This window comes from Silene latifolia, chromosome 6, assembly GCF_048544455.1.
Source record: "Silene latifolia isolate original U9 population chromosome 6, ASM4854445v1, whole genome shotgun sequence".
In the NCBI taxonomy this organism is placed as follows: domain Eukaryota; kingdom Viridiplantae; phylum Streptophyta; class Magnoliopsida; order Caryophyllales; family Caryophyllaceae; genus Silene; species Silene latifolia.
Genome location: NC_133531.1, coordinates 42,831,608 through 42,845,629, shown reverse-complemented (window position 1 = coordinate 42,845,629; position 14,022 = coordinate 42,831,608). Strand labels below are relative to the sequence as shown.

At 31.6% G+C, this 14,022-nt stretch overlaps 1 long non-coding RNA gene across 2 annotated transcripts; it reads right to left on the bottom strand.

The window, feature by feature from the left end:
• Window positions 1-9,716: 9,716 nt before the first annotated feature.
• Window positions 9,717-13,328, bottom strand: LOC141658730 (uncharacterized). 2 transcript variants are annotated; one of them, XR_012549380.1, is made up of 4 exons: window positions 13,168-13,328; window positions 11,302-11,391; window positions 10,420-10,518; window positions 9,717-10,061 (listed from the first exon to the last, which is right to left on the bottom strand). It is a non-coding gene; the product is annotated as an uncharacterized LOC141658730 (long non-coding RNA). The 2 variants fall into 2 exon arrangements; XR_012549379.1 differs by lacking the exon at window positions 11,302-11,391.
• Window positions 13,329-14,022: the final 694 nt, after the last annotated feature.

Sequence of the window (14,022 nt, the reverse complement as noted above, 5' to 3'; positions counted from 1 at the left end):
ACCATTTTATATAAAATTTTACATACAATTTTTAAAATATGCATGTGAGGTATTGTAAAAATTTCAAGTTCAGAATCGTAGCCGAACATTTTTTAGCATTTTAATTGTCATTTTACTCAATAAAATGTAATAAAAATACAAATAATCTTTTAAAGAGCAATAAATTATCATAAATCATCAAAATGACCTAAAATCAATTTAGGATCATAAGGTTTAACATCCAAAATTTTCGTGGCATTTATCTTCATAAATCACAAATTTTAATTTTTATATGTTAACATATTAACTCGGAAAAACAAAACCGATTATGCATGCAACAACTCTTGCTCTGATACCAATTGAAAGATCCGTATATCTCTTATTAGACACCTCTAATAACTAAGTGTTTATTAGTTTAGTCATAAACTAAAAGGAACTTATGCATGCATAACAATTTAAATAAAAGGAGAAGAAATTTAAACATTCTTACAATGGGGCCGAAAAAGGTTTATACTAACTTGGTCTCCTACCAAATTAGTCTTCTTAAGTATGTTCCAAATGCCCCAAAAATTTAGATCTAATAGCAAGATCCACTCCTTAAGGATTGTACCAAGGAAATCCTTCTTAATACAAATATTGATTTGGTTACTAGAAATTAATATTTGTGTCCTTAAAAATACTAATATTAAGTGATTACTACTTTTAGTAATATATGAATAATATTAGAGATTTATATGAGAGTTTTATTATTTTTGTTCAACAACAAAACTAGAGAGATAAGTTAATCACACAAGTCAAAAACTTATATGAATAAATTGTGTATATTAAGAAGAGAAAACTTCTTATCTTTCTCTAGGGTGGCCGGTTTTTACACAAGGGAAGAGTGCCCAATACCTTTGCTAATTGCTCTTCACAAGAGTGTAGGTGTGCATGGCTATCATTTGTAGGTAATGATGATGCTTCCCACTAATAAAATAATTAAAGCACAATAACACCCTATAATCCCATTTACACGGCTCACATAGATAATATGGGCCCATTTTAACTTTGTCAATTGTCAATTTTGTGTAATGTGACGTATTGGACATGTTACTAGACATGTTAATTAAATAATGCATTTTTAACAAATTAAAAATCATTATATTAACAAAGTAAATCACATACAAAAATTAACTAGTAATTCACAATTACATTTACTTAAAATGGGTCATAGAATTATAACTCACAACTACTTGTATTTATAATAAGCAATTCATTCTTACATCAATTGTTTCATAAACAATAATAACTCACAAAATCATCCGTTCAAATTTAAGGAATTAATTAACTTGTATCGTCATACAATTAATTAATTAGTCAATTAAGAATGTTTCCCTAGAGGTATGACCGTAAGGGATCAACTGATCATCACCATCATACGACAGTAATGTCAAACTCTAGTCAGCCAGTCATTACCGATTAATGTGGATCAGTTAATAATAAAATGTTACTTTCCCTTTAGTATTCTTAATATGAGATTTAAACATGTGATCGCATTATTGTCGAGGACACATATCCAACATCGAGGAGAGGATAGCAAGCAGCAGTACCAGTACAAGAGGTGGAGTATGTGTTATGTAAATTGTTTTGCTATATTAAGATTTTAATTTCTAATGAGCCAAATATTCAATATTATTTGGTTATGGATTACAATGGAATAGAACAAATTGACTCAATGAATTAGCTGGTAGGTGCACGCTGTTTTTATTGTGATTTTCATTTTGGGTCGTTAAGAAGTAACCTTCCTTGAGACACTTGTGTTAGGGTTTGTTACTTTGTTGTTCTACTTCACTAGAAGTTCGCTTCATTGAAAGATCATTTTGTAACTCTTTGTCGCCCTTGCAGCTGACAGTTGGTACAAGGAGGCAGAGGCAGATACGCTGGCCGAGGAAATGCCCTCGACGAGAATAACTACAATAATGTTAATACACTCACTACTACAGATACAGGCTATAACAACGGGTAAAAACTGTTATAAAAACAAAAAGCGGACGTTGTTAAAGCGGCCGTTGTAAAAGGTATTTACAACGGTTGGGTTATTTACTAAAACCGTTGTGGAAACTATTCACAACAGTTAAAAGCCGTTGTTGTTACGAGTAAGTCGTTGTGGAAAGTTTGACAAACTTTAGGTGGGAAAGATATAACAACGGTTATAATATAAAAAAATCGTTGTTGTATCTTTCCCACCAAAATTGTGAAGACTTTTAACAACGGGTATAGGGAACATAACCGTTGTTGAAATTATTAGTAACAACGGTTCTTCTTTTAAAACCTGTTGTTGAATATTATGCGCGGGTATTTGTGAAAGGTATTTACAACGGTTCTTCTTCTAAACCTGTTGTTGAATATTATCCGCGGGTATTTGTGAATGGTATTTGCAACGGTTTTTATTTAAGTAACCGTTTTTATTACATTTCCCTAATTTTTTTTTTTTAAATTAAATTTGTTTCATGCCATTCAAAATCCTGCATATATCAGAAGCAGCATATATCAGCAGCTGGGTTCATCAGAACTTAATAGATACAATTCATCTTTTAGATTAATTCATACTAACAACAGCAGCATCATACTTACAATTTACAGCAACAGCAGCATCATAATTCATACTAACAACAATTTACAAAGATCATTCCCTAACTTCAACAAAAAAATTTACTAAACTGATCTGATCTAAGATCTAAGATAAGTATCATGCATTTAGTCTTCATTACAATGATCTAAGACGTATTTGCCCAACATGTCCCTTACCTCGTCTATTTGCTGCTTTTTGAACTCAGGTAATAGATGTTGCACGTTGATTACATACTACGGAAAAAACAAAGACATACAAGACATTATTGTAACAACATACATCATTATGAAAACATCAGCTCTAATTTAAAAAAAAGTAATAAACACATTATGAAATTACTAACCTTTTCTGGAATAAGGATACATCTGTTGGAGTAGTGTCCTCCACAATAAGTGCGTTTACATATTAAATCTCGTAAAAGGAATATCAGGGATTTATCTTTTTACTTGAGCTGGTCATCGTTAATCGGTAATGATTGGCTGACTAGAGTTTGACATTACTGTTGTGTGACGGCGGTGATCAGCTGATCCCTTTCGGTCACACCTATAGGATGACGCCCAAATAGAATAAATTAATTGTTTGTATGAGATACGAGATAATTAATTCCTTGTATTATTTGACTTTTAATTAGTCGCGTGTATGTATTATTTGATGACGGGTTACGAACTCGGAACAATGAGTTTTATTATTTAATTATGTGATATTAAATAATAAATAAATAAATTAAAATTTATTAATTAATTGTTAATTAATTAATACGATATGTGTATATGTTTTGAGGTAGAATCAATTAGCTATTAAATTTTACAAGAGGTTGTAAAATTAGCTAAATGGGTTAATATTGACACATTGTATGTTAATAACATGGTCTTATGATTACTTAATAGTTAAGTAATTATTGGTGATTAATTTATATTATTTAAGTGTTAAATAATTAAATTAATATTTAATTATGTAAGATAATTAAATATAAGACTTATAAGCATTTGTGGGGCAAATGTCGAAAACCGAAATGGACTCAAATATGTCCACTTGTACCGGTTTTATGAGGACATCACAAGTGTCCATTAAGTGGCATTTTTCCACTTAATATTGTCTCTACATTTGCCTATAAATACCCATACAATTACACCATTTGTTATGTTGGAAAAATTTGAAGAAATTCTTGGTCTTTAAGGGTGTTTTGGCCGGAACTTCTACAACACTTAGAGACCAACTTTTCTTCTTATTTTGTTCATCATTTTCATCTAAAAACACATATAATATAAACTAATAATATTATCAAAGTAATAATATTTATTAGTTCATCAAATATACATACATATTACTCAAATAATATCTAGTTAATATTATTTTGTAGCAATTATTTTGGGTTAATCTTGGGTGCCACCAAAGAAGATTACCTATATTGGTAATTGGTGTTCTTGGAGGATCATCCATAGTTGCATAGCTCAAGAACTATAAAGGTAGGAGATCTTTATAGTGCCCATATTTTGTCTTATATCAATGTAAGGAACTTTTGTCTTAAGATGGGTTAATACCATCTTCTTGTATTTTCTTTTGCATGCATGTAGATTTAAACTAAACAAAGTTAATTTGTAATTTTAATATCATAAGATGAGTATTAACATGGTCTAAATAACTAACAAGTGGTATCAGAACATTGTTAAATACATGCATGTTGTCTTAAGACGATTTTAGTAATTTATGAGATAAATTGATAAAATTGATATTATGTTACTAAAATTAGTTTTATCAAAAAATATGGTCTTTCATGTAAATAATCTGGTCTTAAGATGATATGGGACGAAAATTTGATTTTTGTTAAATTTTTCCACTTTTTATAACTTAAAATGGCATAAAATTGAGTAAAAATGCATTAAAATTAATTAAGAGTTAATTAAAATTGATTGCATTTTAATTTTATGCATATTTATTTAGAAATTACCACATGCATGTACTATTTATGAGAAAAATAGAAAATTTAAATTAATGTGATTAATTTAGGTAGTTTATTGATTTTTATTTGATAAAAATTGGTAAATAATGGTTATTTTGTAAATAAATATTAATTTAATTTTTGGGCTCGAATTTTTTGAATTTTTAGCTCCTAGAAATTGTTCCAAAATGTAAAAAATTTTATTTTAAGTCATTTCAATTTTTATGGTTTGATTTAGAATTAAATCATAAAAAATTGTCGCTTTACCGATTAAATTGTGAAATCATTTTAAATAAATTTAAAAAAAAAAATCACTTGCATGGGATTTTTGGTGTAAGACCAGAATGTTCATGGCTTTGAAATTTATTTTTCCATAAATTTTTAAATTGAATGGAATTTTTGTATGATAATTGAGAATTATTATATCATTTTTGTCATAATTATGTTTTAATTCCCATATAAATTCAAGATAATTGTTGAGAATAATTATTTTGATATTAGACCAGATTAGTATGATGAGTAAGTCTTAAAATTGTTTTAAGAATTGTTTATGAATTTTTATTGGTAAAAGTTCCGTCAAAGCAAGCTCAAATGATCGTTGTTGGTAAGTTAGACGATTTGGCATGTCATTTTCATAATGCAATTTTTATTCATTTGGATGAACGTTTTTTTTAGCATTATAATTATGTAATTTTTCCTAATATGGCCATAGGTAGAAGTTGGTATTTCCCGTAATGTAAGGGAATATCGACTTGTTTTGTAATTAATTGCGATTTCGTATCGCCTAATTTGTAATTAATTAATAGTTTTTATTTTAATTTTATTACAAATTGTATGATAGGGTATTGTTATGTAATTTAATTATTAGTAATTAGATGAATCATCTAAAGACGGAGTTTTCATGAAGACGATGTTTTCGGAAAGGCGTTCCGAAATCCTAAAGAAGGAAGCCAAATTATGAAGACTCAAGGGACCAAGGAGTTTGTTTCCTAAGTGTAATAATTTTAGTTAATTAGATTAACTAGGTGGCCATATTAGGACTTGTTTGTTTTAATTCTTATATGCATTCATGCCAAATCGTCACCACATGTTTTATTTTTGTTATCGATTTAATCGTCTAGCATTCACTAATTTTGTTCACTTAAAGGTGATAGACAATTAAATTGATAAGATCTCTCACATTTGTTTAAAATTGAGATTAAGCCTTACCAAGAAATAGCACCTATGAATCCCTTCTTCATTAGAGGTAAGTTCGGATCACCGAGGTACACTCTTTTTACGTTGGGTAAGTAGGGTAATAAAGGTTATTACACGTGAAAATTGGTTGGACTCAACGGGATAAATATGGGTTGAATCGGTCCACCGTGCCCATATTTATTTCTGGGGCTAAAAGATAGATTTTAAGAAAATCCGCCAACCAAGAGTTCTAGTAGCAGAATCAGTCAAAATGTTGACTCACCAAATTTATATAAATATGGGTTGAACCGGTCCACCGTGCCCGTCACTACTACAAATCTAGGCAACTACAACGCCCCTTTAACAACGTTTATGCACGAAAATCACAACAGACGTTGTAGAATATATGGCGCGATTTTTACTAAACTTAATTACAACGGGTATGGTTATATAACCGTTGTTATAAGTTTTAACAACGGGTCAAATTTGCACAACCGTTGTTAATAATTTGGCGCAAAATTGGCGCAAAGTTAGTGAAAAGTAATCACAACGGGTATTTTTAAACCCGTTGTTAAAACTTATTTGACAACGGTTGTTGATTTACAACCGTTGTTAAAACTTATTTAGCAACGGTTGTTGTTTAACAACCGTTGTCAATACTTTCCATACTATAAACCACACAAACACAGATCAGCTACAGTCACAAAACACATACATAACCTAACACAAACACAAACACAGACAAACACAAACAAAAACATAGCAAACACACTTTCTCATCGTCTCTTTCTCTCTTTCTCATCGTCGCTTTATCATCTCGCCGTCACTGTTGGTTTCATCGTCTCTTACTTTCTCTAATTATCAGGTAAATCTCGCCGTCACTGTTGGTTTCATCGTCTTTCATCGTCATTGTTTTCTTTTTTTAATTATTTCATTTGCATGTATATATGATGGGTTTTTATCGATCATTATTATGTTATTAATCGCTTAATTAGCTCGTAAAACAAATTAAATAAAATAAAACAAAGAAGAAGCAAGATGATAGAGAGGAATGCATGATAAACTTAATTAATAATTCATTAATATATATATATATATATACATATATATATATACATATATATATATATATATATATATATAAATTAAAAAAAGAATTACATTTCTAAAAATGCAATTCTTATATTTTCATAGAGAGTCTTATTCTTTTCTATGATATCCCTCCTCTCCTCCTTAGCTATTTGGAGGTTTCGTTTGCATTGCTATATGGTCATATAGTCGCAACAACAACGCTTTGCTCTGTCAAGCCATTTCTTTTGGCGTCCTTGAGTGCGGCTTGAGCATCCACAAGATAGCTCCTAAAACTTTCCTCGATGTGGAGCAACCGGCGGATGAAGCTGTTGTTGTTCTCGGTCATAGTAAGAGTTTTAAGGATGTAATCGTTCATTTTGTTGATGAACTTTGGAGTTGTTTGAAAGATTAATTAGGGTTTGGAGATTGTTTTAGCAGTTAGGATTTGAAGATAGTGAGATAATGGAATGGTGGTTGAGATAATGTATGTATTTATACTAAGTAATGTGTCCTTTGAGTTGTTTTTTAATTAATATAATATATGCATGTTTAGGAAGTTGTGCCATAATCATCATATCTCCCTGCTTCAAATCTTATGTAAACCCTTCTCATTCCATATATTGTCCATTCATATGCACAGTACATGGATGGCAGTAATAATGCATGCATCGAAATTATAACGGGCCCCGTAATTATGCATGCATCTAGTAATATTTAATTTAATTTTTTTTTATTTTGTAAAAACAAACAACAACGGTTATGTAGAAACAACCCGTTGTTTTTAGTTATAACAACGGTTCTTTGTAAAGTAACCGTTGTTATAACTTTCCCACCAAAATTGAGTCACACTTTCCACAACGGGTTTTGATACTTAAAACCTTTGTTAATAATTTAACAACGGGTTGCTTAAGAAACCAACCGTTGTTAAAACCTTTTACAACGGACGCTTTAACAAGGTCCGCTATTTTATATAACAACGGTTTTTAGCCGTTGTTATAGCCTGTATCTGTAGTAGTGCGTGTTTATATAAAATTGGATCTTGGAATCATTTATATAATTCAGTGGGAGATCATTATATAAATGGGAACTTGTTAAATAGTTTCACAAGTTAAATATTTCTAGACGATAAATGTTAATCTTTCCTTTATTTCCTTTGTAGTAATCACGATGACTTCTACTAGTGAAACCGTCACCATAGCTAGAGATTCATGGCTACGTTCTTTTATGGACAAATATGTATTAAAAGCCGACGGTAGTAATTTTAAAGATTGGGAGGAACAACTTCGATTAGCTGCCGCAGGTTATGGCAAATTACGCTACCTTGTCGATCCCTCTCCCCCTTCGCTTAGTACTAGGTCCACTGCCGATGTAAGGGAGGTTTTTTCAAATTATCAAAAGGAATCCGCTGCAATTAAAAATGTTTTTGATTTTTTCAATGGATCCTGCTTGACAAAAGCAATGTGTCAAGTTTCGCGATGCACATGAAGTATTCTCGAGGCTTTCTACTATGTTTTCTCAATCCCCGAGGATAATCCAGTATGACACCACAGTTCGTTTCTTTGAGGCTAACCTCAAAGATGGTCAACCTGTAAGTTCACACGCATTTAAAATGATTGAGTACGTGGAAACTTTAGAGGGGTTGGGATGTAAAATCCCCGACGAACTTGTGGTGGACTGAGTGCTCCACTCTCTCTCACACGTCAAGGGATTTACCCAATTTAGGGTAAATTACAATATGACGAACATGAAAAAAGAGTTTACATGAGCTCCATTCTCTGCTTGTGCAAGCAGAGAAGGACATGGGATTGAGTGGGAGCACGAGGAAAGATGTGCTTGCGATTAACGTGAAGGGGAAGAAGCAGTTTAAGAGGAACGCAGGTAAGAAGCCCGTTCAGGTGGAGGGCAAAGGTAAAGCAATTATGAATTGCTCTACCAAGCCTAAACCTATAAAGGGTAATCCTCTTAAAGACACTTGTAATTATTGTAATAACAAGGGACATTGGAGACGTAATTGTACAAAGTACCTGGATGACATAAAAGCTGGCATTGTGAAGCCGACATGTAACTTCTCAACCGAATCTTTTATGATAGACATAAATTATGCTTCAAATACAACTTGGGTATTAGATACTGGTTGTGGTTCTCACTTATGTAATCATTTGCAGGGCCTAAAAAGCATAAGAAAGCTAAACAATGGTGATGTCGATCTCCGAATGGGAAACGGGTCTAAAGTAGCTGCCGTCTCAGTAGGAACTTATGTACTTAGTTTAGCTTCAGGAATGCAGTTGCATCTTAATAATTGTTATTTTGTACCAACGCTATCTAGAAATATACACTACTACACATACCTTGCATTGGTGACGCTTTTTCAGGCGTTTTTCGACGCTTTAAAGCGTCAATTTTTTTTATCGACGCTTTATAAAAGCGCCAAATTTTGGGCCGTCGTTATTTTTTGACGTTTTTTTTAGTCAATAATTATGACGCTTTTTAGCGTTTTCATGGACTATTTACGCTTTTAATTGTCAACAAATGTGACGCTTTTAAACGTCTTCATGAACTATTGACGCTTTTAATTGTCAACAAAATTGACGCTTTTAAGCGTCTTTGGTGGCTATTGACGTTTTTTTTGTCAATAAATTTGACGCTTTTAAACGTCTTCATGGACTATTTACGCTTTTAATTGTCGACAAATTTGACGCTTTTAAGCGTCTTCAGCGACTAGTGATAGTTTTAAGTGTCACTCGATGAGACGGAATTAAGCGTCAACTATTTATATATTGACACTTCTTCTTGTCAACGGTATAATTTCGGCTTTTTGATTTCTGATAAAATCGTACTTAGAGATTAATTAAATAAACCTATAAATAATATAGTACTACTAGGTATCATTACTAAATCATAAAAAAAAACATAATGCAATATACTCTGTATATAATTAATAACGTACCCACGTAGTTTTATAAATAATCATACGTTTGATACATATACCGTCTCCGTCACAAATACTATAGCTAGCTAGCATTGACAATTGAACTAATATAAACTAGTACATAATTTATAGTACGACAAAATCAAAAATATCAAAAGGGATCCGTAAGATAGTAAAAGTCCAAAAAACCGTAAAAAATGCTCCGTAACTAGCTAGACAAGGACACTGAGTAGTTTGAATGTGGTAGGGGCTTCAATCATGTAGACGCAAAGTCAAAGAAACTTCAATCAACATATGAAGGCGCATCTTCAATCAACATTTGAAGGCGCATCATCACCATCTGATGAATCGGAAACCTATAACGGACAAAGAAAATATAATTTATATGAATATATTTGATTAGTACATATACACTTCACAAAAATGTTTCAAAATTGTGCTGAATAGAATTACCCGTCGAAAGGTAAGAAGAGAGAAAATTAGCGAGAGGATGAGACTACTAAACAATATTCAGATTCAGCTCAATAAAGCACAAAAACAATCACAATCTCGGAAAATTATAGGGCAAGAAAAACTTGATTACAGGACAATTAACTAAATATAGTTAGAACTCAGCACAAACTCCAGCCAATTGCAACACAAACACGCACCCACGAGGCACATGTTTATAAATGAATGAGACGGAGGGAGTAAATTATAGTTGTAAGTACGTACCAGATGATACTTGTGCAAAGAGAGCGAGCTTCGTGCAGTCATTCAAAGTCAACAAGTTTTGAAAGTGTCATCACATTAAACTCAAAGAAGTTATCATTCCTAATAAATACATGAAGGTATAATATTATGAAGGTGTGATTGTGAATAAAGAAAATTGGAACAAGTTTGTTATTAACTGTCATGGCATTTTGTAGTGCCACCAATATGTGCGATAATATTAACTTTGTTTCAAATCACATAAACTGAATCATTACCAATTACCAAATACGGTTTGCAAAGATCGTCGGCAATTGGAACAAGTTTGTTATACATGAACTCGTGATATAATTATCCATGTTGCTCTCTCAAAAATCTGGAAAAGCTTGCAATCTATTATAATCTATAGTTATAAGGAAAATGTTTGATTGGTTTTCGGAAATAATACAAACTTTTGCGAAAGTCATCTAGTTGCAAATTCTAAGAACCTCTAAGAACTAAGCAATTACTATGTCAAAATGGGAGGAGGTGAATATAAGGAAAAGACCTAAACACAACTACAAACTTCAATTCAAGACATCTTATTTTGACTCATACACCATGGTTAGACTTAGAATAAGTAAGGTAACATAAATAGTTATATACCTAAACTGAATTTTGTATAAAACACATTGTTACGACAATAGAGAAAATGGAAGGTATCCAAAACCTGTACTCTTATCTTAATTTAATCGAGTGGTTAACTAAAAAGTATCTCTAGCCAAATGAAACATCCAACAGGTACAAGATGGCATAAATTGCAATAATAAAGCAAAACATTGTAAAACAATTGATGTAACGGTGTATGGAAACTATACACTACCCATTGCACCCATACAAGTTATAAATGAATCGTTTTTCACTGACCTAATCATTAAATGGATGAAAAGAAATAATGTGTATGCTCCATCCAACAATGGAAAAAGACATGGTCATATAACCTGTTAAATTAGCACCCTATAATTTACAATGGAAAAAACCCAAATTAAAGTTTACACAACCAAGATGAACCGTATATATGCAACTCAAATCTGACTCCAATTCCCCTTTTGAATTCATATTTCCATACAAATATCTAATGTTAGAAGTAAGAGAAATGCTTACATACTCTTTGATTAGTATAGTTGATAGCAACATGCTTGAAAAAATTTATCACTAAACAAAATGAATTATAAATGCGGGACTGAATTATGAGGAAGGTATTGTATCTTTCTCAAGAGTGATAAAAAATTTGCTATGGTTCAATTTTTTCTATGTCAATTTTTTTTAAAAAAAAAAATTGTTGTTTGGAACAAATAGGTTGATAATAAACTTGTGTACTTGTACTTCTTATTGTTTCACTAATCCTTCAAAAACAAATATTACGAGTTATACGTTCCCGGGATGAAGTGGAGTAAACTTTGTCTTGATTGCTAATGCAGTACATATGTAGCATGTTTCTAATGATTTGTAAAAGAAAAGAAATCTAAATGCTAATTGTAGAAAGTTATTCGTTACGAGCTCATAAAATACTGTACCTCATCTTTATAATCTAAAAATCAAGTAGAGTTGTACTAATGTTGGAAATGATTTACTCTAGAAGCAAAATGGGAAGGAAGCTTAGCCATTAATGATTTTACAGATTTACCAAATAACATTACTGTTAATGTACATTCAACAGAGCATGAAAAAGATATGCACCTCCAATGTAAACTATACCTTATGAACCTTGCTAAAATACGAGAGCAAGACAAAGCAAATTAAAAATAAAACATCATAAATAGCTAACTAAGGTTAAAAGTGGCCAGTACAGAACTATAATTTATTAAAACAATACTATTTGAAAATATGAATAAAATGATCCATGACTGAACAAAGATAGTAATATTCATCAACATCACAACAATTATGGTTTCTCTAATATCAAAGATTAATATTTATCGGATTAATATTCATCAACATCCATGACTGAGCAAAGATTAACTCGAAACTGCCTACAATACATCCCTCATAAGTGATATGTCTAATGACATTGCACACTTCAATATTATCACAGTAACGCAAAAAATATCCAAAGGGTGATAAACTGTTTATGTTTCACCCTTATGGCCAAGCAAAAGCTTGAATAGAGTCGAGTATCGTTTGGATCGAGCATGGGTCACATGCAGGACCTGAATTAGCTTAATGTTGTTCCAAATTTTTCCTTTAATAACAAATAAATAATTCAGAATTATAACTATAGACGATCTATTCTAACAATATTTGGTTATTACCACAACTAACTAATTAAATACTCGATAATTGTAGAAGAACATAAAACTAGGACACCCTTCATCTCTATCTCTATCCAAAACAGCAAGATCTTACATGCGCTACTTGAACTAAAACTTGCATTGTATACCTGTCATTATATCAATTCAGTAATTGCTTTGTAAAATTTCGTTAGAACTCTGAAAGGTATGCATGAGTTAGTGAATTGTTCCAATGTCCAGATTTTGCTATCAAAATAAAAACAATAAAAAAAAACTATACACAGCAAAATCACAAAATCATGGATTAACTAATCTAAACTTTGCTCTCAAAGAATTCCAACAATCGTTTACATAAACATATGAAAATAAAATCATATTAGCAATAACTTAATCATGTTTGCCGATGATCAAAATTATCAACAACACCCACAATTCGATTAAATCAATTAAAATTTATAATAACTTCCGAGTAATTGAAAATGAGTGAGGAGTAGAACTGTACCTATGATAGGTAATGGGCAGATTGTATCTTTGTGAGTAGAAGAATTAGAATTGATTTGCAGATTTTTTATTTGCTCTTGATCTGATGATGATCGAACGAGAATTTTAAAGGTTAGGGTTTTTTTTCTTTGAAGAAAGTGACAAAATGTAGTGCGCTGATAGTGGATTGGTATTAGTGGGCTTTTTAGGTGAAATTAAGAAATTGTGCTTCTTTTTTTTTTTAGAATATGGCTGTTTTCCGAAATATTAAATTTGAGAGTTAATTATGAGGTCGACGGTTTATACAAACGTCAATGCTAAAGCGTCATTAGTGTAAGGGATTTGTAGTAGTGATAATATCCATATCCGTGTTAGACACTGAAGGGTTTTCTTTTGTAATTAAAGACAAGTGTTGTACTTTTTCCCTTAATGGGATTGTATATAGCCAAGCTATTTCGATCAATGGAATTTATATTCTAGATACCTGCAACGATGTTTATCATTTAGATAATAAAAGACTCAAAACAGGTGATCATAATCAATCTTATTTATGGCATTGTCGATTAGGACATATCAACGAGAAGCGCATTAAAAGACTAGTGTCGACTGGTGTAATTAAACCTTTTGATTTCGAATCATTTGGTACAGGAGAGATGACTTCGAATGCGTGGCCACGCTCGGATGCGATCTATAGTAGATTATCCGGCCAGACAGTCATTCTCCTGATCGAGGAAACCACTTTATGATATGATCACGTGGAAGAACGATCTAAAAGACATCCTGCATTGAGTGGGAGATATTATTGGACAAGATAATTGGTAACGCACACTTGTGTCGGACAAGTGGGAGATTGTTGGAGTAGTGTCCTCCACAATAA